Below are 21284 nucleotides of genomic sequence, written 5' to 3' on the forward strand. Positions count from 1 at the left end.
GCTCTTTTATGGAGGAGGCTAATGGAGATATCACCAGATGCAAGAGAAGTGTGAGGAGATGGGAATTGCCATCATGATATGAGATTTGAGCAAACATGAAGCCTGCATGGCTGTTGTGAATTTAGCATCACACTGGCATCACATCATAGTGTACTGACCTATCTGTGCAGGAGCAGACTGACAGTCAATCGATTACCATGAGGAGCAGGCAGAAGAAAAATGAAAATGCAACGTATCAACAAATATAAGGGAGTGAACAGTGTTTAGAGGCAGAGCCTGGAGAGCGCACCATGTAGAATCTTGCGGGGGAGATGCTGGTGTTCAACCGAGGACTCTTGAACTCAGTCTCTAGGAGGCAGTGTTTCCCTCCAAACTTAGACATTTTTACAATCAAAAGGAATTTTGGAAAAGAAAGTATTTAGCTCTTAGAATGCCTTACATTCTAAGTTACTCCTAGACATTTTATGTAAAATCCAATAGTTGAGGGTTGCCAGAAAAGGAATGCTCAGTTTTTCATCTCAGACAAGGCTTGGCTTAAACCCATAGGATTTCTTTTCTTCATCTTAAAGTGTCATAGCCCCAGTTGGTTTGCCCCTGCCCTATAGGGATTACAAGATAACTTTATTCAGAGACCAGTCCAGAGCTTTTCTCTATTGAAATCAGGCTGATTTGGCAAGGCAAAAGAAAACCCTCTTCATGACATTTGCTCAAAGGGTCTTGAATTTAAATCTAAAGAGGAGAGGCAGGAGAGGCAAGGTGAGGACACGTGTAATTTGTATAATTGTAGTTCAATGGATGAGAACACCAATACCGCCAGATTTAATTATTCTTTTCATTTTGCCTTACTTCACTCTCGAAGATCAATACACTTGTTCTCTTCTTAAGCAGCAATGATTTCCACAATCTAAACATAAATTTAATCATGCGCTGCCATCCCCGTGTTTATAGACTCTGTCAAAGACATAGCCCATTATAATTATTTTCTCAATCATTTGCCACAAGAGAAACACTTCGAGCAACACTAAAACTTAACTTAATCACTAGAAACGATATCAGTGCAGCAAATGGATCTTATTAGATGGCCATTTAAAAAAAATAGAAAACTCATTTCCCAATACTTTAATTTTCAGCTAAATTTCAAATTGTGTTTACATACAGAAATTAAACTATTGCCATATTTTATAGGAACCATAAATGGAACAGTGTCATGAAGATTGCTATTAAAACTGATTCTCATGCAGCATACGCAAATTTCTAGCTCATAAATCATTAGGGCAGTTTATTTACTTCCACTCTAAAAAGAAACTGTATGTTAATGCTAAAATGAGTAATAAGGATAGATTATACAAATGGCTAAAAATTGTTGAATTTATCAGAAAAGCGACAACTTACATGACCTCCAAAACTCAGATCCAAGGGATTTCAGGTTCAATATAAATTTCACAAATATAAAATTGTGAAAAAAGCCAATGGTGCTTTAACTGTGATCATGCGATCCAGCAAGGCCAGAGACATAGCTCATGGTGCCTCTTCCGATATATATTACTGTGGGAAATTAGAAGTATTGTGTGCATGTGAATGAACATGCGTGCGTGAGCATGAGTATGTGTATGTATATACGTACATACGTACATTTGTGTGTTTGTGTGTATCTGTTTTGTTTATGTAGATGTGAGACTACAGACATAAATGTACTTTCAAGTGTGCTTTTGTTCCTCATAAATAAAATAGATAAGTATATTTCTCTGGGGAAAAAAAGGCAACTTGCTTAAAGTTGTTTTAAGGACAAAAATAGAGTCGGTTATAACATCAAACACTTTCTTTTAGAAATAGGAATTCGGCCCGGCCGCTGTGGCTCAGTGGTGGAGCACAGGCCCACCCGCCGAAGGGCAGGGACCTGGGCTGCCGGGTCCGTCCCCGGCCCACAGCTCGCCTCTCTCACATCAGTGTTTCTCTCTCTCTCTCCCCCTCCCCCTTCCACTCTCTCTAAAAATCAATGGAAAAAACATCCTCAGATGAGGGTTAACAACAACAACAACAACAACAATAAAAAACAGATAAAAATAAGAATTCAACCGTACGTAGAAATTCATGACAGAATCAGGTAAAATTCTCTCAATATTTTTCAAAGAAGTAAGGCGAGATTTCCAATAAAAATGACTTTAGAAGAAGCTCTAAAGGGTGCATTTTATTATTTTGTTAATTTTTGTTATGACCGATTTCAAATTCACAAAATGTCTGGAGAAAAAGAAAACCAATGCCTTATAGCTACTACCGGATTTAGTTAAATCTACCATTTGGCCATATTCAATTAAAAAAGTAATAATGCTACGTTTTTTGTTGAAGTTCCTGTATACTCTTTTACAAACTCATTTCCTTCCTTACCTCCCCACAAGTAATCACTGTCCCAAAGTCTTGTATTCTTTCTGTTCATAATTTTGTACTTTTAATATTTAATCATGTTTAACATACAACACATTATATGCATATTTTATACTTTATGGAAATAAGATTCCACTGTGAATGTCACTTCATAGTTATCTTTTTTTGCTTAAAATTATGTTTTTGATATTTACTTATATTAATACATATTTAGATTGATAGCTCCAGTTAATTCATTAACTGCTATATAGGATCACTGTAAAAATATAACACATTATTTTTGTCTGTTCCCAAATTGATATTTGATTTCCAAACCTGTTGTTCTTTTACTCGGTTAAGCAATGGTTATTCTTGTACACATCCCCTTGAGCACATTTGCAAGAAATATGCTATGGATTATATGCTAGAGATATAATCGTTGAGTTGCTGGGAGTGGCATCTTTGATTTTAATTGATCACTAAATTCCTTTCCACTTTGTTTCTACAATTTAACTTGTGGTTAAAGAAATTTCATATTATCCCACATCCTCACCAAAACTTGTTATCAAGGTTTTTGATTTTGTCAGTGTGAAAGTATAAAGTGGTAAATCCATTTTTTTAATTTTCACTTTGCTGATTGCCAATGAGCCCATTAAAACATGGGTCCCAAATATATTTCCAGCTTATCATTTTCCTTTATGCTTTGGTGATGATGTCTTTCCAATATTTTTTTCCATTAATTTTTGCTTTTCTATTTGTAATTTTTTGTTATCTGTTTTCTTTGTGTTTACCCTTTTTTCCTTTTTCTCCAGATTCAAAGATGAATTTTTAACTCATTTTTTCCAGTCTTCCTTTATTTTACTTTTTAAAAAATAGATATTTAAAGCTTTGCTTTCATCCTCAAGGCTTTCCTTGGGGGACAATGAATCATCCAATGCAGTAATTTAAATAGCAGAAAACTTAAGAACAACAGGCTGAAGTATGGAACAACTTTTTAAAGCCAGGGGATTCTTGTGGTTTCTTTTTTGTTATTATTACTAAAAATTTTTGCTCTGGTCAGTGTGGCTCAGTTGGTTAAGTGTCATCCCAAGCACCAAAAGCTTGCTGGTTCAGTTCCTGCTCGGGGCACATGCCCAGGTTTCAGGCTCCATCCCCTGTAGGGCTGTGCAAGAGGCAGCTGACTACTGTTAAGCTCTCTCATGGATATTCCTCTCCCTCCCTCTCCCTTCCTCTCTCTCCAAAAATTAATAAACTACTCTTTAAAAGAAGTTTTAGTGTTGACACTATTGCAGATTTAATTGTGTTTAAACTGGCATGCCTAGTAATCATGAACAAGTGCTTTTTCCAATTAAGAATCTTCAGCTCTGTTCCCTTCAGGTATTTTATAAATAAGGAAGTTAGAATTCTGTTAATAAGGAGATCAGTGAGCCCTAGTTAGCAGAACAACTTCTAGAAACATGACTGTGTGACTAGGGAGTTACCTTTAGGTAGCATCAACTTAGTTCAGTCTCCTCTAATTATGCCTCTCAGTACGTAAACCTCCTGTTTGTGTGTGTGAAAGGCCATAGTGGCTTAAAATATATGTAAGTATATGTAACATTTCCCTCTTAAATAAAATGACTTATTGGCAGGGACTTGCAAGCTGGTTCTATGGGGAGAAACCATTGACCAAATTTAGCTTTTTCTCTAACTAAAAATAATGTTGGAACCTGAGGTGATTCAATAAGACCATTTAACTTATGTACTTATGACTCATTGATTTTTCTAGCAAGTTTTTGGTCTTCTAAAAATATTTTAAGACCCAAAACTTTTACACAATAGGCCATTAGAAATCTCCACATCCCTTGCAGATATGAGAACCATGCACTACAATACCTTATAGAGTGCTGTCTTTGCAGACTCATGCATTTAGATTGGCTTCCATTATTCCAATTTCCTGGGTTTCAAGCCATTTTACTCTTTGGGGTCTTTGACTATCATTGTGTCCCAGAAATATGAAAAAAATATTGCCTTAATTGCAAATAGAAAACCATGTCCCTCTTTTTTTTTTTTTTTTTTAATATATATACAAACTTGGATAACACAGAGAATTAATCTATCTACAAAATTTCCATTCTTTGGACACCATAAAGAAAATACTATGAATCTGGAAACACAATTCCTACTGGAAGATGGAAATAGTTTGCCTTCTACTTTCTCTTTTTTGATTCTAGGATCAACCAGATCTGTCTGTGGCCATATTTTAATGGTCATCTTTTACTGCTAAAGTCATGAGGTTTTCTTCCCCCTAAAAGGCTATAAATTGAAAATGTTATACATTTATGTTAATAATGAGAGCTGAGAGTAATGATATGCTCATAATTGTTTAAAACTTGGCTATTATGGAAGGAAAAAAGTGAAACATAATAGTTGGGGCTTTCAAGGAAATTGTTCCTTTACATGGTAAATAAATTTCCTATTTCTTTTGGAAAACTAGATATATAGAAATATTTTTTGCTATCATTATATTAATTTTCTGTACTTTCTGGTCTATTTGTGTTGTATTTTCATTAGGAATTAATTAATTTTAATTTTACTAGTATTTAAAGAGAACATTTTTCCTGTGACTGAATGTATAGTCACATTAAAACTTTGAAGCAAGCAGATTTTATCATAATTAAATAGAAAAGTTAAAACTGAGATCCCTTGTTGTTCAAACTTACTTCATTTTTGTAAAGTTACTAAAGTAGTTTCATTATTCCATTTTGGATTTTGAAAGGAAAATGACAGAGTAAAAATAAGGGCTTAGAAATCAAGCTGTCTTGAATTCAAATCCTGGCTCTGCTACTCAGTAGCTACATGCACTTGAGCAATTTAGTTAATTGTCAGTCTTAGTTCCCTTTCCTTAAAATGGGAACAATAACACCTACTTCTGAGATTGTGTAAATATTGATAAATATATATTTTTGAAACATTTGATCTCTGAAAAATTTTCAGAGAGCTCATCAGCCCTGCTCTGAAATTCTGCACCTAATTTTGCATTTATTTATTTTCAAATTGAAAAAACTATTATAAGTGCACAGTTAAACAAGAGTATAAAATGAAAATAGGTCTCCCTCTATCCCGAGTCCCCTATTCTCCTCTCCAGAGGTACATCTGCCTACAAAATTCATTCAATTTCTTATTCTCTTTACAGAAATAATCAGCACACACACACACGCTATCTATACATAATTGTTCAGCACCTTGTTTTTTTACGTAACAATATATCTTAGCAATTGCCCCATAAAAGTGCACATAGAGCTGCCTTATTCTTCAACCTGGCTGCAAAGGACTCTCCTCTAGAGATGAACCAATATTTATTTGACCAGCCCCTTGTTGCTACTAATTTAGGTTTTCAGTGGTTTTGAAAACAACTTATTTATACAGTAAACATCTTTGGACATACATGATAGCATCATTGTACATGTGTATATCGATCCTAGTATGAAAACTTCATAGAAGGAAAAGGATGAAGTCAATAATTTCATTTTTACCATGCAGAGTGACTGTGAGAATTTAATGGAATAATTAAGATAAAGTGCTTACTACGGGGGGTTCAATACGACATAGAGCAAGCACTAGGTAAACATTCTATATTATTAGTAGGGCATCTATGGCTCAAGCTGGATCCAGCAGCCTCAAGGCATTCGTTACATTATGTCATTTTCCTTAAAGAGTGACAAGAATGTCAGTGACATGGACCTAGTAATTAGGTTTTAGGCTCAGTCAAAACTGAGGTCACTCAGTCAAATGAACATTTTTGTTCTACATGATCTAAAACAACCAGTATGACTTAACTTTTTATTTTTTAGTTGAACACATTGGCACGTTTTAGACATTTTTGCATAATCATTGAAGGCAAAAGAAGTTTGGGCCTTATCACTGAAGTTTATTCAATGTATTTATTACTGAAATCAGAACACTGAATTATCTCCTGATGAGAAAGCCAGCAGACTAGAAACTGGCTTATAATCTCCAGCATTAGGCACCTGCACCTTTGACATTAGAGCTGATGTATCGACTGCTAAGTGGTTCATGCCAAAGCAGGTGCCTCACAAATTTCACTTTCTAATTGGATTTTCCCCCCTTTTCGTAACAAACAACTCTTTATATTAGGAAAAACACTTCTTCCCTGCTGAGTGCTTAAAGGTTCAGCATTCAGGACAGGAGGCAGATTTATTCTGGTTTTTTATTTTCACATACTAGATTACTTTCTTCGTATTTATCGAGCATTCAGAATGTGAAAGATTCTATAACCTAAAGTACCTTGCTGCTTTTCTCTGGAGCCAATCATGAGGAAAAGAAACCATTAGAACTAACTAGATATTTATTTATATTTAAATGAAGGACAACCATGTGCCCCCCCCCCCCAGAAAAAATAGTCAAGTTATTTAAGCTCCTCACCCACCGTAATATCCATACTGAAGTTCTACAGTTACCCTGTGAGCCCAGCTTGGGGCTTTGTGTCTTTGTGGTTGCTCTGCCATAATGTGGAGAAAGTATATCTATTGTCCTATCTACTTTGAGGAGATTATCTGAATCTCACAACCCAGATTCTATTTATGGTCCTGGCTGCCGAGCTACTTCTGCTACTAGGCTGTTTAAAACAATCTGTGAACAGTTATTGTTTCTAATGGCCTGGGTGCTCGTCAGTCAACAATGGAAATCAATACCAGAAGGAGGCAGGAGCTTGAGGAGAAGGGGAGGGGTGTTTGCCTGGGCGGGAGGCTGATGCGACTGGCGCTGATCTGTTCCTTCCCTTCCACTCTTCCCCAACTCTCCAATCCTGTTTCCCTCTCCCATAGTTCCCATTCTCATAACCTTGGCCAAGTATTATGGACTGAATGTCTGCGTCTTCCCCCAACTTTTAATTTAAAACCCTCTCCCCCAAGGTGATGGCATGAGGAGGTGGGGCCTTTGGAAGATGATTAGGATTAGATGAGGCCATGAGAGTGGAGGCCTCATGAATGGGATCCACGCGCTTCCTTACAAGGGCTCACTCGTGAGTGTTGCTTCCCCTCTCCACTCCCCACCATGTAGGATACAAAGAGAAGGTGGCATCTGCAAACTAGAAGGCGGCCCTCACCAGAACTTGGCCACGCTGGCACTGTGATCTCATATTCCCAGCCTTATGAACCGTGAGAAATAAATTTTTGCTTTTTATAAGTCACCCAGGCTATGGGATTCTGTTATAGCAGCCCAAGTAGACTAAGATACCGAGAGAATTTCTTTCATCAAAGCTCATGTTATTTACATGAAAAGTAAATGCGCTTTGCATTTTACCATCTCTTCTGACTCCTTCGTTGCCTGCAAACATGTCCAGTTGAGCCTTTAGCTATAGGTTTTGTCCTGTTATCCTCAACAAATTTCTAGAATGAGTGTTCCCCACCCCTTCCCTCTACCTTCTCCTTACCCTACTCACATGCTTGTTCCTCAGCCCTTGATGTCTTACCTCTGTTTACACCACACAACTATCCAACACAGCCAACAGACCCATCACATTGCCTTGTTTAGTCTGCTGAAAATTCATTTAGAATTTTTGACTCAACAACCCACTACATTTTGACCTCTGTCTCCCATTTCCTGTGAAACTGCTCTTGCCTGAGTCACTAGTAATCTGTTTTCCATGCTATCCGTCCATAGTTGAGATTTCTCAGTTGACCCCTTGGAAGTGTTCCGTTAAGTCTTTAATATAGTTGATCCCTCTTCCTAGATGACACACTCCTCCCTTGTATTACAAAACACAGACTTCTTCTGGTTGTCCTCCTACTTCTCTGGCAACAGTTTCCCAGACTTCATTATTGTCTCGTCTTCCTCCACCTACCCCTAAATATTAATATTATTCAGGAATTTATTTTAGGTCCTTTCCTGTCCTTTTCTTCCTGGGAGTATGTGTAGTAAGCTTGTGCTCGTTTGAGGTTCTAGTTTTCATTTATATGATAATGGCTTCCAAATTTATATGCCTGGACTGGACCTCTCTCATACACATTAAACACATTTAACTGCCTACTAGACACCCTTTAGATATAATCTCAGATTTAACATCACAAGACTGGACCTCTTCCTACCCCTCATCAAATCAAATTAAACCATGCATTTGTTGACACACCTATATATACACACTCACACACACTATCCCTACCTACTTTTATGTTTTTTTACTTAGTGAATGGTAACCCCAACCACCTGGTGGCCAAGAAAAAAAACCTAGATATTTCTGTCGAGTCTGCTCTCCCACTCCTCCACTCCATCAAAGCAATCACTGAGTCTCTTCTTAATCCAAATGGATAGTATTGAGGAATAGGTCCTCTGAATCTCACTGCCCTGTTTTTCCCCTCTCTTTTCTATTCCCACATTGCTACCAGAGCGATTTCTATAAAATTAAAATCAGATAGTACCTCACTTTAAGACCCATCAGCTGCTTCCTATGACTCTTAAATTGAGTCCAAACTCCTTAATGTGACCATCAAGGCTCAGAATAATTGACCTTATCTTCCCGGCGTCCTCTCTTATTACTCTCCATTGGGTGTTTGCTGCTCCAGGCCACCGTGTTCTAGTCCTAAGCTGGAATTTCATACTGCCTGAAAATGCTTGTCCTGATTCCCTGTCCCCCATGATCTCCTGTCACTTAGAAGTCACTTTCTACTAGGATCCCTCTCTAACCCCCAAAGTCTAGGTAAGGTGTTTTGGAAATTTTCTGGATGCATTACACCCTGTGCTTCCCTCCTATCTTTCATAGCAGTTATCACCTTGCAGGGGACTGGTGGGTTTACCTGCCTGTATTCCTCACTGGACCGTAAGCTCTGTAGTATCAGAAGCCATTGGCCTTGTTTATCTCTATAACCGCAGACCCTCACACAGCGCCTGGCATATAGTAAGTTCCCCATAACAATTTACTAAAACAATGATTCCCAACTCTATGTGTTAGCCCTGGGTTATTTCCTATAATTTTGCTGCCTACTGGGCATTTTAAACGCATTTTTAGCTAATTCCTTCACTTTAATAAACCCCAAACCGAACTCCTCTTCTTCCAAAACTCCAGATTTTCTTTCCTCTCCATGGCAACACTATTGTAATCCCTAGGGCTCCAAACCCTGGCTTCATCTCTGACTCTTTTCTTTCCCTTGCCAGCCACATCAGTGAGTTGTCAAGCCTGTAGATTCTACTTTTTCAAAGTCTCTCCAAACTCTCTCTTTTACTATTCCCACTTCCACCATCCTAATAGAAAAGATTTGTTACATTTTGACTAGATGACTAAAATAGATGGTCTCGTGGGTTTCCGTCTCCAATATTCTTCCAAAATATCCCATTATTAGATTAATTTTTGTATATTTCTAATTATATCACTTTCTTGTTCAAAATTTTCAGAATCCCTATTTTTTATTTCATTAAAACCCAAATATTCAACCTAACATTTAAGGCCTTTACCAATATGACCACAATCTGGCTGTTCATCCTTATTTGTTACTATTTTCCTATAAGAATGTGATGCTTCAGTCCAACCACACCCTTCCACCAGCAAGTCCTGTACTTTTCTACCTGGGCACTTTTGTGTACTGTCTGCTACATTAGCAGAATGCTCTGCTTTCCATCTTTTTTCTTCATATGTTGGAAGCCTCCCTATGCATCAAATTTAATCATAGGGGCCGCCTCCACCATAAAGCTTTCCCTGGTTTCACTTGATGAAGTATGATCTCCCTGACTCTTAAATCCCCAGAATTCTTTGTTTCTCTCCTATGGTATGAATCAGTGCCCTATCAGTACTTGCTGGTTATTATAATCATATGACTCTAATACACTTTTTTTCTCTTTCTGTAAATTCATTGATGATAGGGATGATGGCTTCCTTATTTTTGTTATAAACCCACCCAGCACCAACCAACTTATAGTGTAAGGACCCACCAAGACAGAGGCAGGCCCCTAGGCCCCGGGGCAGGACAAAAGGCATACATGGGTGACTCAGTAAACTGCAGAGGGTGGAGGCAGTTCCAGGAATTAACTTAAATAGGTGGGTTTGACAAATACCAGGTGCACTCAAGCTTCAGGCGCCTGTGGTTAAGAAAGATCCTGAGCCCACCCTTCCTAAAGAATTTACAACCCTTGCAAGGATAATGATTGCTTGCTCACTGTAACCCTATATCAGCTTGTTGTAAATTTAGATCAGGGTTCGAGTCAGAATTCCACTGAGTTGGATACAACCGAACCCCAGCTAGCTGGAATAAAAGTCGCTTTTGCTGTTACATTATCAGCTCTGGAGTGATTGTCTTTCCGCCACATAGGGGATCTGATTCTCGGACATAACAATAGCACCCCTTATACATAGCAATATATATATATTACACACCAGAATGCACAAGGTCTCACACATTAACTGCCTCCTCGAAGAAAAGAATGAAGGAACACCCGTCGCCCTGCTCTCGTCTTTGCATATATTCGTCAGGAAACGTACAACGATACACTAGTCATGGCTCTACTTTCATATTCCCATGGCACATAAGACATGTCTCCCTCCTTCAGCCCAGAGCCCTTTTGTAAACTAATCAAGACTAGAGACACTGCTGGATCAGCCCCGCACTCTCCCGCGTGTCAGACAGATTCCCTCTATCGAGTTGGCTGGACGAAAGGGGGCCTCTCCTGGGAATCGCCTGCATCTCTGTGTCTCCCGGGGCTTCAGGTAGGTCCCAACTTCGGGCCACTTCCATGGGCTTAGCCTTTCCTAGGCAGGATTCGTTTCCAGATGAAGTCCCTCCACTCTGGGACTTGGGACTGAGGGCCGGTTTTGCTGGGCCTGAACAAAAGGGACTTCATGCCTGACTTGCTCCCCAGGGACAACAAACACGGTCACGTGGGCCCTCACCAAGGCACATTTGCGAACTGAGGAAGACCCGGCATTTCCATCCTTTCCCCGTTTAGACTAACGGGGAGCCCAACTGGGGCAGCTACCAGGTTCACAGGGAAACAGGCGAAAGTTTGGCAAGTCTTTGGGAGACCTAGCAACAAAACTCAATTCCCCCACCCCCTTTCCCATCCATTTGAAATGCAGGTTCCTTTAAAGCAGCATGAAATCCCTGGCAACTTCTTGTGCCCTTTCAACAAATCAGCTCTAGGAAGGGAGATGACTCACTCTCCTTTGTCCCTGAAAGCCAGAGCCAACTCGGGCTACTGCAGTCTTGGCATCACAAAAGAACAGTTTAGCCCAGGTCCCCTCACTGACTCCAATCAGTCTCCTTGCTGCTTCCAACGGCCTCAAAGAGGGGGTGTGTGCACTCTAATGATCACTGCTCTCCTGGAAATACCTATCTGACGGCCTGTATGTGGAAATGTGCCCGTTCACAAATGGACACCTCTACTTGCCAAGTAAAGGCCAAGGCAAATGAAAGAATGCTTCTTCCTTTGCAGTGAGTGGACTTTTTTTTGCAATTGGGGAGATCAGCTCTGGCAAAGTATAAACTGCTTCTGCTGACTCTCAGCAATTTGTTAATTTGGGAACTGCTTGCTTTCTGTGGTTCAGTAGAAAAGATGGAAAAGTTGAGTATATATGTAATTTTATGTATATGACAAATACGTAAATATACATATGCATACATGTTTTTTAAAAAATAAAATGTGTCTGCTGACTCTTTGTATTATTGGTCTGTAAACCAGTCCTGGGTTGGCCTGGAGCAAGAGTAGTGATGGAAAATTGACACCCAGGCACATTTCATTGCCTGATGGATGGGAGAAGTCACCCAACCATGTTGCCTCATTTTTCTCAGAAGCAAGAGGGGCTGTACCTCTGCTCAGAGGAAATAGATCACAGGGTCAGAGGTCATAGGTCACTAGTCTCTAAAGCTTTATGACATGTAGCTGACAGTTATTTCCCTTAGATGGAGAAACAGCAGAGAGAAAACCGTGCTTATTCTCTGTCTCACATCCTCTCGCTCTCTGAATTTAATTTCCTTGTTGTTACATTCAATCCCCAAGCATTGCTTTCTTGTGTTTCTATTATTTATTCTCCCCATTCTCATTCCTTTTCACTACTGTTTGCTCTAGCATCCTATTTACCTTTTCCCAGTTGTGTTATTATTGTTTTATTTCTTTCAGAAAGCTCTCTCTCCTTCCCCAAGAACTCTCTGTTAGCGATACCTTGCTTATTGACAAATTCCTGCCTCCTCGGAGAAACGCTGGATTAAATTATAGAGATAAATTCTTTGTGCTCTCGTAATTTTTTCTATTATTAAGTTTATTTTCGTAATTATATATATATATATTTATGTCTACAATTTGGTTTGGCTTAGATGAATGGATATAGACAGAAGGGAACAATAGCTATACTATCTTTCTTTTTTCCACATTTATTTCCAATTCTTGCTTTCTATTTTATTCAAAAATATAAAATGTTTAGATGAAAATGAAGCTGGAAATAAAACCCACACCATTATAGGTTTTTCAGCAAATCTAACAATAAAATAAACCTCAGTACATGCATCTAGGTAATTTACTTGAGAGGACGTATTTCTGAGTATTAATGGAAAGTTGTCTATTTGAGTCGTTTAAACAGCAGAAGGATTAAGGATAAAATAAAGAGTAGAGCAGCAGAATCTAATGAGCGAGCCTCACACACACTTCAAGAAAAATGCAAATTAAAAAAATAGGCCTGGAAGAGCAGTGCAGGAAGCAGAGGCAGGCGCTGCAGGTGAACCTGGCAGGAGCCGGGCCCCACGCCCATGGCCAGCTCAGGGCCGCGGGGGTGCCGTCCCCTCGCAGCGGCCGGCGCCCCCGGCTTCTGTCCAGGCCCCGGGCGGCTCCGGGCTCGGGCGCGCTCCGCGAGTCGGCGGCTGAGTGAGGCCGTCGGAGCGGCCAGGCTGGGCTCCCACTGCCGCACTGTTCCGCCCCGTGTCTTGTCCTTACCAAGCTGCGGCCTGTGTCATACTTCCCGTGGCCTCCCCGTGTGCCGGGCTCTCTCACATCAGGTGTCACGCCCTGTTCCTTCTGGCTGAGGCGACCCTGCTCCCCACCCGCCTTCACCTCCTGTCCCGTGGTGTCCTTGGCGGACCTTCCTCAGGGACCGTCAGTTCCCGCGTGAACTCCACTGGAGCTGTCCCTTTGACTGGCCTGTACCTCCCTCCAGTCTCAAAGCTTCTCGAGGGCAAAACGAGGCTCACATGTCCCCACATCCTCAGCGTCCTATCCAGAGCGCAAGGCGGAGCAGGCGCGACCGCAGGGTTGTGGAATAATAATAAATGAGTGAGCATCACCAATGGAAGGGACGGAGAGAAGAGAGAAGCGCACAGTGGTGAGAAGGGATGTGCCGCTGCAGACAGCTCATCGCACTGACCTCACGGCTACACGGCACAGTGCTATCAGAAGGCTGCGTCGGCTTTGATTCTAGTGCCTTCTCATGTGCACCGTCTGGTCAGACATGCCTGCTGTCCCGGGAGGTCGAAGGTAGCCATGAGGTTGGTGAGGACGGCACTTAGCTGGATTACAAATGACTGGAAGGGACACGACGGACACTGTGTGCAGGCATTTCCCCAGCCATGGATGGAAGACAATTTAGTGGGTGCCCTGCTCTATCTGCTGGAGCCTCTTTTCCATTACCCGCTAATACATTCCTTTTCCTCTGGTTAGAGCTATAATTTTATGGACTCCATGAAAATACTCTATTAATATCTACTTCACTGCCATGTCTCACAACATCCTTCTTTTTTGTTTTTCTTTGTTCCTTTCCTTATTTATCAGTAAGATCGGATCCTTCAAGGATCAATTCACGTTTCTCTGCCTCCAGGCTAATCTAAGACTTCCAAACTAACCCAAGCCTGTCATCTTCAGAGCACCTGGAATATCGCCACCTACATATAACACAACCAATGTGGGATATAATTTTAAATAGCGCTGTATTGTCCACTGCCTTATCCATTCATTTTGTCACCCAACCAAACTATAAACTATGTCAGAGCAGGGATTGAATTTAGATATTTTGTAATCTTTCACAGAATTTGACCTGATAACATGCTGTTTACTCAATGAATACTTGCTGATTGAGGAAAAAGGGTCTGTAGATAATTTAAAATATATATATATGTTTATGCTGGGTTGGCATGGCTCAGTGGTTGAGCTTTGACCTATGAACCAGGTCACAGTTTGATTCCCAGTCAGGGCACATGCCCGGGTCGCCTGCTCGATCCCCAGTAGGGGGCGTGCAGGAGGCAGCCGATTGATGACTCTCTCTCATCACTGATGTTTCTGTCTCGCTCTCCCCCTCCCTCCTTCTTTCTGAAATCAATATAAACACTATATGTTTATGAAGTAACATGTTCTCAAACAGCTTTCTAATTGTCCTCCCCAAATTTCTGCCTTTGTTATAAAATTTGGCACATCTTGGTTCTGTGATCTTAAATGTATCTATGTATAAATGGAGTTATGGGTATAAATACAGAGATTTAGAAATCGCTATTTCACCACTTTATTGTAAACTTTCTATTCAAGAAGTTCTTACACTCGCATGCTTCTTTTCTCTCATTCATTCCGAGGAGGGCATGATAAATAGTTGTTTGCTGCCCTCTGAATAATAGATTGTCACAAATGCTACTTCTGGTGTTCTCCTTTCTCAGCTAAACCTTAGCGCCTTTCGACATTTAAATGTCTTGAACAGATGCTCAGTAATATTACTTGGTGGCTGGGCATAATTTATAGTGCTTATTTATGGAAGCAGATGAAAATAGAAGCATTATGTATTTTTAAAGCTTTTCTTTCACATATGGTATGCTTTAAAGGGAGTGAGGATATGGATGAATGAATAGTTGAATGCAGCTAATATTCTCATTTCAGTCCCATCTAAAGAGGGGAAACACAGGAAACATAATGGAAGCGAAAATGCATGAGATGCTATTTTACTATTAACTCAGACCTTTCTTATGCCAGATTGTTGGAGGAAAGCTTTTGTTTTCTTGATGATGGGCATCTTCTTTGAATTTTGTTAGCTAGACAGGTTTCCTCTCTCCGTGGCATACACAGACACTGTGGGCTTTCACACACCTTAGGTACAGTAGCTGGCTTGGATCTCTAGGCATTGTGTGCCCTTCTGATTGGTTTCTGGGAGGGAAGATTATGCTCCTATTGATCTATTACATGCTATTATTGATCTATTCAAACTGTCAAGGATTCAGAGAGCTACACATGCGACCATACGCCCTGTAATAGTGGTCACCACATTAAAATGTCATTTATATTACTGTCTTTCTGAACCCACACTATGCACTCCTAGTTATCAGGAACTCTTTCTGATTTATCTTTCTATTGTAGTCTGGCATAGAGCAGATGCCCACTAAACATTTCCTGAGTGTATGAACAAATAAAGACCAGTAAATTCATATCTACTTAGATATTTGAGGGAAGTCTTTATACTTCCTGGAGCCACATAGAACAGAGGGAACATTTATTATAAAGAGATGCTTATGCTGTATCTGGAGCACAGCAGATGCTACCTCAATCAATCCTTTCAAGAAATCCATGAGCTCTTCTCTTATTTACTACCATTTATTGATTATTTACCATGTGATATACACCATGCCCTGTCTTTTAAAACATTTCTTATTTAATATACTTCTTTTTTAATTTAAAATTTTATTTTTCAATTATAGTTTACCTTCAGAATAATTTTGTATTGGTTTCAGATGTATAGCCCAGTGGTTAGACAATTAGAGACATTACAAAGTGTTCTCCCTGATGTTTCCAGTACCCGCCTGGGACCATACATAGTTATCACAATATTATTGCTTCTATTCCCTATGCTGTACTTTACATCCCTGTGACTACTCTGTAACTACCAATTTGTACATCCAAATCCCTTCACCTCTTTCGTTTAATATTTTTAATGATCCTATGATGCAGGCATTATTGTTCCCATTTTTAAAATAAGGAAGTTGAGGCTCAAAGAGAATATAAAGGATTTAAATCCATATCTGCCTGACACCAAAACCCAAATAGTTTCTACTTTACCATCTTGTCTGGGAGACAAAGCAGTTGGGGCAAAAGGTTATTTATGTGACTTCGCTGCTTTCTTTGTTTTCCCCTGATATCTCTGTCTACCATTTCCTTCCTGTGTATCTCGCATTAACTCCCCTCTAGGCAGAAGACTTATTATTCACTGTCAAATATAGAGAAGCCTTACTGGCCGTCTTGGAGGCTGCTAGTCCAATGCTAAGTCTATAAATATATTCCTTTGGGTAAAAATCCTTGGTCCAATCAGTTGTGACCAAATTCTTAAAGTTACATTTCGGGAAGCTTGGCCACCGTTGCACAAGCACCTGCCTTGGTATCATTTCCCAGAAGGGGCCTGGGGGTCTGGCAATTGTTCTGAATTTCATGAGTGGTCCAGTCACATACAGAAGATGCTCCCAGAGGTGTGAGACCTTCATCAGTAGAGTCATTTTAGCATAGCTTTACTAAAGCTGTTTCAAAGTTTAATTGAATCCACTAGATTTAATTTAAGGAGCTATAGTGGACTAATTCCAATGTACTGTTAGATCCAGTGTAGCAGCACAATATTATACGTAACCATGTGTGTTTGTGTGTGTGTGTGTGTGTGTGTGTGTGTGTGTGTGTGTATACAGCGGGGAGGCATTGGGATGTAGGAGCTGGGTGGTGAACTGAAAACATTATTTTAACCTTGTTTTTATACCATAATAGACAGGTCTTAGTACTGTCCCTTATGAAAGACATAAGAGTAAAGAAAGGGAAGGTAACTAAATTAGCAAAAGATAAAGAGGTTGCGATGCTAGTAAAAGTGGATCCTAAGATGGAAGGAGAAGTCAGCTAATTCAATTCCCTGACCTATGTGAAATGCCATTTCCATTGTCATCAGTGACTATCAACTATCCTCAAAAGGCTAGATTAGGAAATTATCATTCTTCATTTTGCAAAGATTAATACCAAAAGGGGAGGAATCAAAACTGTTAACATAGGAAGGCTTTGGGTAAGGTGTAGTCACTGCAGAGCAAAATATCAGACATAAAGGCATCTCTTGAACCTGAGAGATGGGTGTGTGTCTGTGGCATTTAGCCAGGTAGGGATGGAATGTAAATTGGACTTCTTGTCATAAGACCTGGATTCCAGTCCAGTCTCTGTCATTAGCTAGCTATGTATCACTGGGTTGTACACATGACTTCTCATCTGTAAAATAAAGGAGCAGGACTAAATCCTACTTATTTTATTTTCCAGGAATAAAAATTACATGACCTAAAGAAAATATTTACTTCTGACAGTGGATCAAATGTAGAACACGTTGCCCTAACGCTGTATTGACGAAAAATAAAAATAATTTCCAGGGATGTGGATTTCAAGCTTTCTATCATCTTCTCTACTAAAAATTAGGTCATTAATGTATCTTTCCCATAGGTCTACTCCACATCTTTTTTGAACCCGACATTTTTCTTTGTAAGATCAACTGGCTTGTTCCTGGCCCTTCCTGCAAACTCGTTGTTGGGGTAGAGAGGTGTTAACATTCACAAAGGTAATACCAAGGCTATTCTGTACCTTATACAGACGGGGACTGCACACAGGCACCCACCTGAGGAAGCAGGCAAGCGATGTGCCTTTGTGGGGGTGCATCCACCGGAAGGCAGGCGCGCCTTTTTAAAATTCACTCCAAGGTATAGTGTGAGCTTGGGGTATTCTGGGAGACGGGAGTCACCCATTTGTTGCATGATCTGAAAAAGTCTGAACTGTACTAACACTGTGGCCATCCATTACTCACAAAATTAATGACAAAAATATACATCACAAAACTAATGACAAGAAGCTCTTCCTTTAGGGCTAAAAGAGGAACAATTCAGATCAATTCCACTTAAGGGGCCAAACATTTCAGGCAACTCAGATTAAACTTTTGCATTAGCCTATACCGTTGGAATAATAGTACATTATTATGGAAGGACACATTATTAAGCAAAATTTATTGTTCAAAATTTCCTCTGGGCTTACGTTGAATTCCTGCTGAATGATCGCAAAGGAATGAAACAGATGACATACCCTGCATTAAGCCTTAGCATGCACAGTACAGTCAAAAGCAGATTCAAACACTCTCTGTAGGTGCCATGCCTGGCAGAGAAAGAGAAATCTCATGAAGCATTGTTGATATTCCTTCTCCCTTATGAAATATTTGATAGACTTTTCTGTAGATACTCTGCAACCTATTTGTAGTTCAGATTGCAAGTGTGATGTGTACAGCTGCCCTAGAATTTCATGGAAAATGTAAATTGTCCCAGCTCCTTTCCAAATCAAATTAGACTGAAAATGGCTCCCCTAGCTCTCCCTTCAACCATAAGATGTTCCCATTAGTGCCAATTAAGGCTGAGACCCTGGCAGTCTGTATGCATGATTCATTAATGAGCAGCCTCATTTACAGCAGAGAAAGCAATGCCAAGGAGCAGATGCAATCATTTCTCACCTCCTCGACAAGGACCCATGGCCTACAAACTGCTGACCTCTCACCACAGATAAGCTTCCCTCCCTCTGGCCTGTGGCAGTGTGTGCTCAGGGGACAGTGGTCAATGGCAACCAGGAGAATGAAATCCTGCCTCATATCCCAGGTCCCATGTTCACTTCACACCAAATGTGACCAGGACTCTAACCCTCCCTTCTCAAATGAAATTCTTGATTCAATTAGAATGGCGCAGAGAAGCCGAGATCTCTATTACTCTGTAGAACATTGCTTCTCTACAGGGTACCCACTTCATCGACACCCTCTAAATCTGTAGAATATCCTGTTAGTCTCATTACTAATATGAGTCCAGTAATCAAACTGGCTCAGCTAATTTAGAACCTCTGTGTCAGAGAGGCTGATTTTTACAATCTATATGTACATATATTTAATTTTGCCTAAGTATTTCATTGATATGACTCCATATACCATAGTTACTATTCGATAGTAACAGCCAAGACATTTTTCCCCCTATACAGCCACTTCCTTCCTATTCTCCAACTTAAACAGGGTTACAAACAAAAAGTGGCTGGGAGGCGGGGTGCCAGCCACAGTCTCCCAAATTGCCATAGTCAGAAGAGTAGAAAGAAGGTACCGCCAAATTCAAGAAGTCAACTAACAGTAACACTCTTTAAAATGACAAAGGGGCTCTCTCTGCCTTTGAGGGAAAAACACTCAGGGCCCAACAATCTCTTTTATCTGTGAACTTGGCAGGCATCTTACCCCTCACTCCCATCTTTCCTGCTCCCAGAGTTGAGCGTGAGACAAATTTGTTTTAAGCAGCATCAGATTCTAAACAAAAATCTTTAGGTTTTAATTTTCATTTCCACTTACTTCAAGTGGAAACTGGGATGAAATAGAATTTTATATTCTCTATAAATAATAGTAGAAGTAGCATTGAAAGGGAAGTGTGCCTGCTATTTAAGAGAGTCAATTGTTTTTCAAGCACCATTAAGCCTTTAGAAATAGTACATTTGATCAATAACCCAGCTGAGCTATTAACAAGCATGTGACCTCAGACAAGTCCCTAACTCTCTACAGGCCTCAGTCTGCTCATCTGTAAAATGAGAGCATTACATTAGATTTTCTCTGTGCATCTTTATAGCTCTAAGAGGCTATGATTCTATATGCTAATTGAAAATGACTCTTACCGAGGTGATAAAAATCAGTGGCCCAAAACACTGGTGGAATGAAGACTATTTCCAGTGTTTTTTTCTTCTGGATGAAGATGGAAATAGCAATTATTACCTGGGGCCTTGGGGGCTACTTGCTTGTACTCAGGCTCTCTAAATAAGTTGAGATGCATTAATTGGCTATCTTCTGGGTCTAAATCTGCCTCTAAATTGATTGGGGATTTTATATTTTCCCTGTGAGATACAGCAATGGTTATGTGCTCAAAAGAAGTTATAGTTAAACAAGGAGACGTAGCTCTGCTCCCTGGAGGGTCTAACTAGAACAAAACTCAGCCCTGCTCAATCCTCTGATAATTTTCTAGGATGGAGGGCCTGAAAATTACTCAGGCAAGTTATACATCTCTGATATATTTAAGTAAACTGAAAAATAATTTTATCTCTCTCATAGAGTCAAGATGATGCCAAGTAAACTGTGTAAACTATACTAAGATTTATTATTAATCATCCACACCCAATACTGCAAAGGCTATTCAGGAGGCTATATATCCTTTTATGCTTGTGACTCGCCTTTATTTTAAATACTATATATTAGTAGCCAGAGGGATTCAGTGACTATAATGCTGCGTTTTTCCTAAGACTATGTAGTCAGATTAAGCAAAGTTTATTAATACCAATGTATTCTTTTCAGAGCAAAGCAAAAGCCCATGGACTTAGGGACAGAAGTTTCGCAGGGCTAAATGCGTCCTTACAAACCTCTATTGCAAAGGGTGATAGGACTTTGGATTTGTTCCCTCAATGGCTGTATCAGTGGAACAAGTGCTATAATTTCATTTCTTGGGAAACTCTTTAGATAACCTCTCACACAGAATTATAGCTTCTACTAAAAATGCGTATTCTGTCCCAAAGCCTTTTTCCTCTCTTACTTTAATATGAAACAATTGAGAGTCATATGAGCAAATTGGGAAGGAATTAGTATTATCCTTGTCAGCATCTTTAGGGGGCCTGATTAATACAAGAACCACTTCCTCCCGGCTAATGATAGTACGAGCTGCGGGAGCCTTCCCCAAACAATGGTGCGATTCAAGTCCTTTGTATCCAGTGTGTTTTTGACAGACTGGTTAATAGGGGCTGCTAAAGGAAAGTATTCCTCTCAATTTCAATCACAAAGCAGCCTCTAAGGAAATCCTCAAGGCTGGTAAGGAGGCTCAACCGACTTAAAATATCCAACTCACCTGTGACACTCTTGCCTTCCTAGTGATGCGGAGTAGAGAAGAGCAGGTTCTCCCAGAGAATCTGTAGAATGAATGAAG

The sequence above is a fragment of the Miniopterus schreibersii genome (genome assembly GCF_964146895.1).
Source record: "Miniopterus schreibersii genome assembly, chromosome: 1".
NCBI lineage: Eukaryota > Metazoa > Chordata > Mammalia > Chiroptera > Miniopteridae > Miniopterus > Miniopterus schreibersii.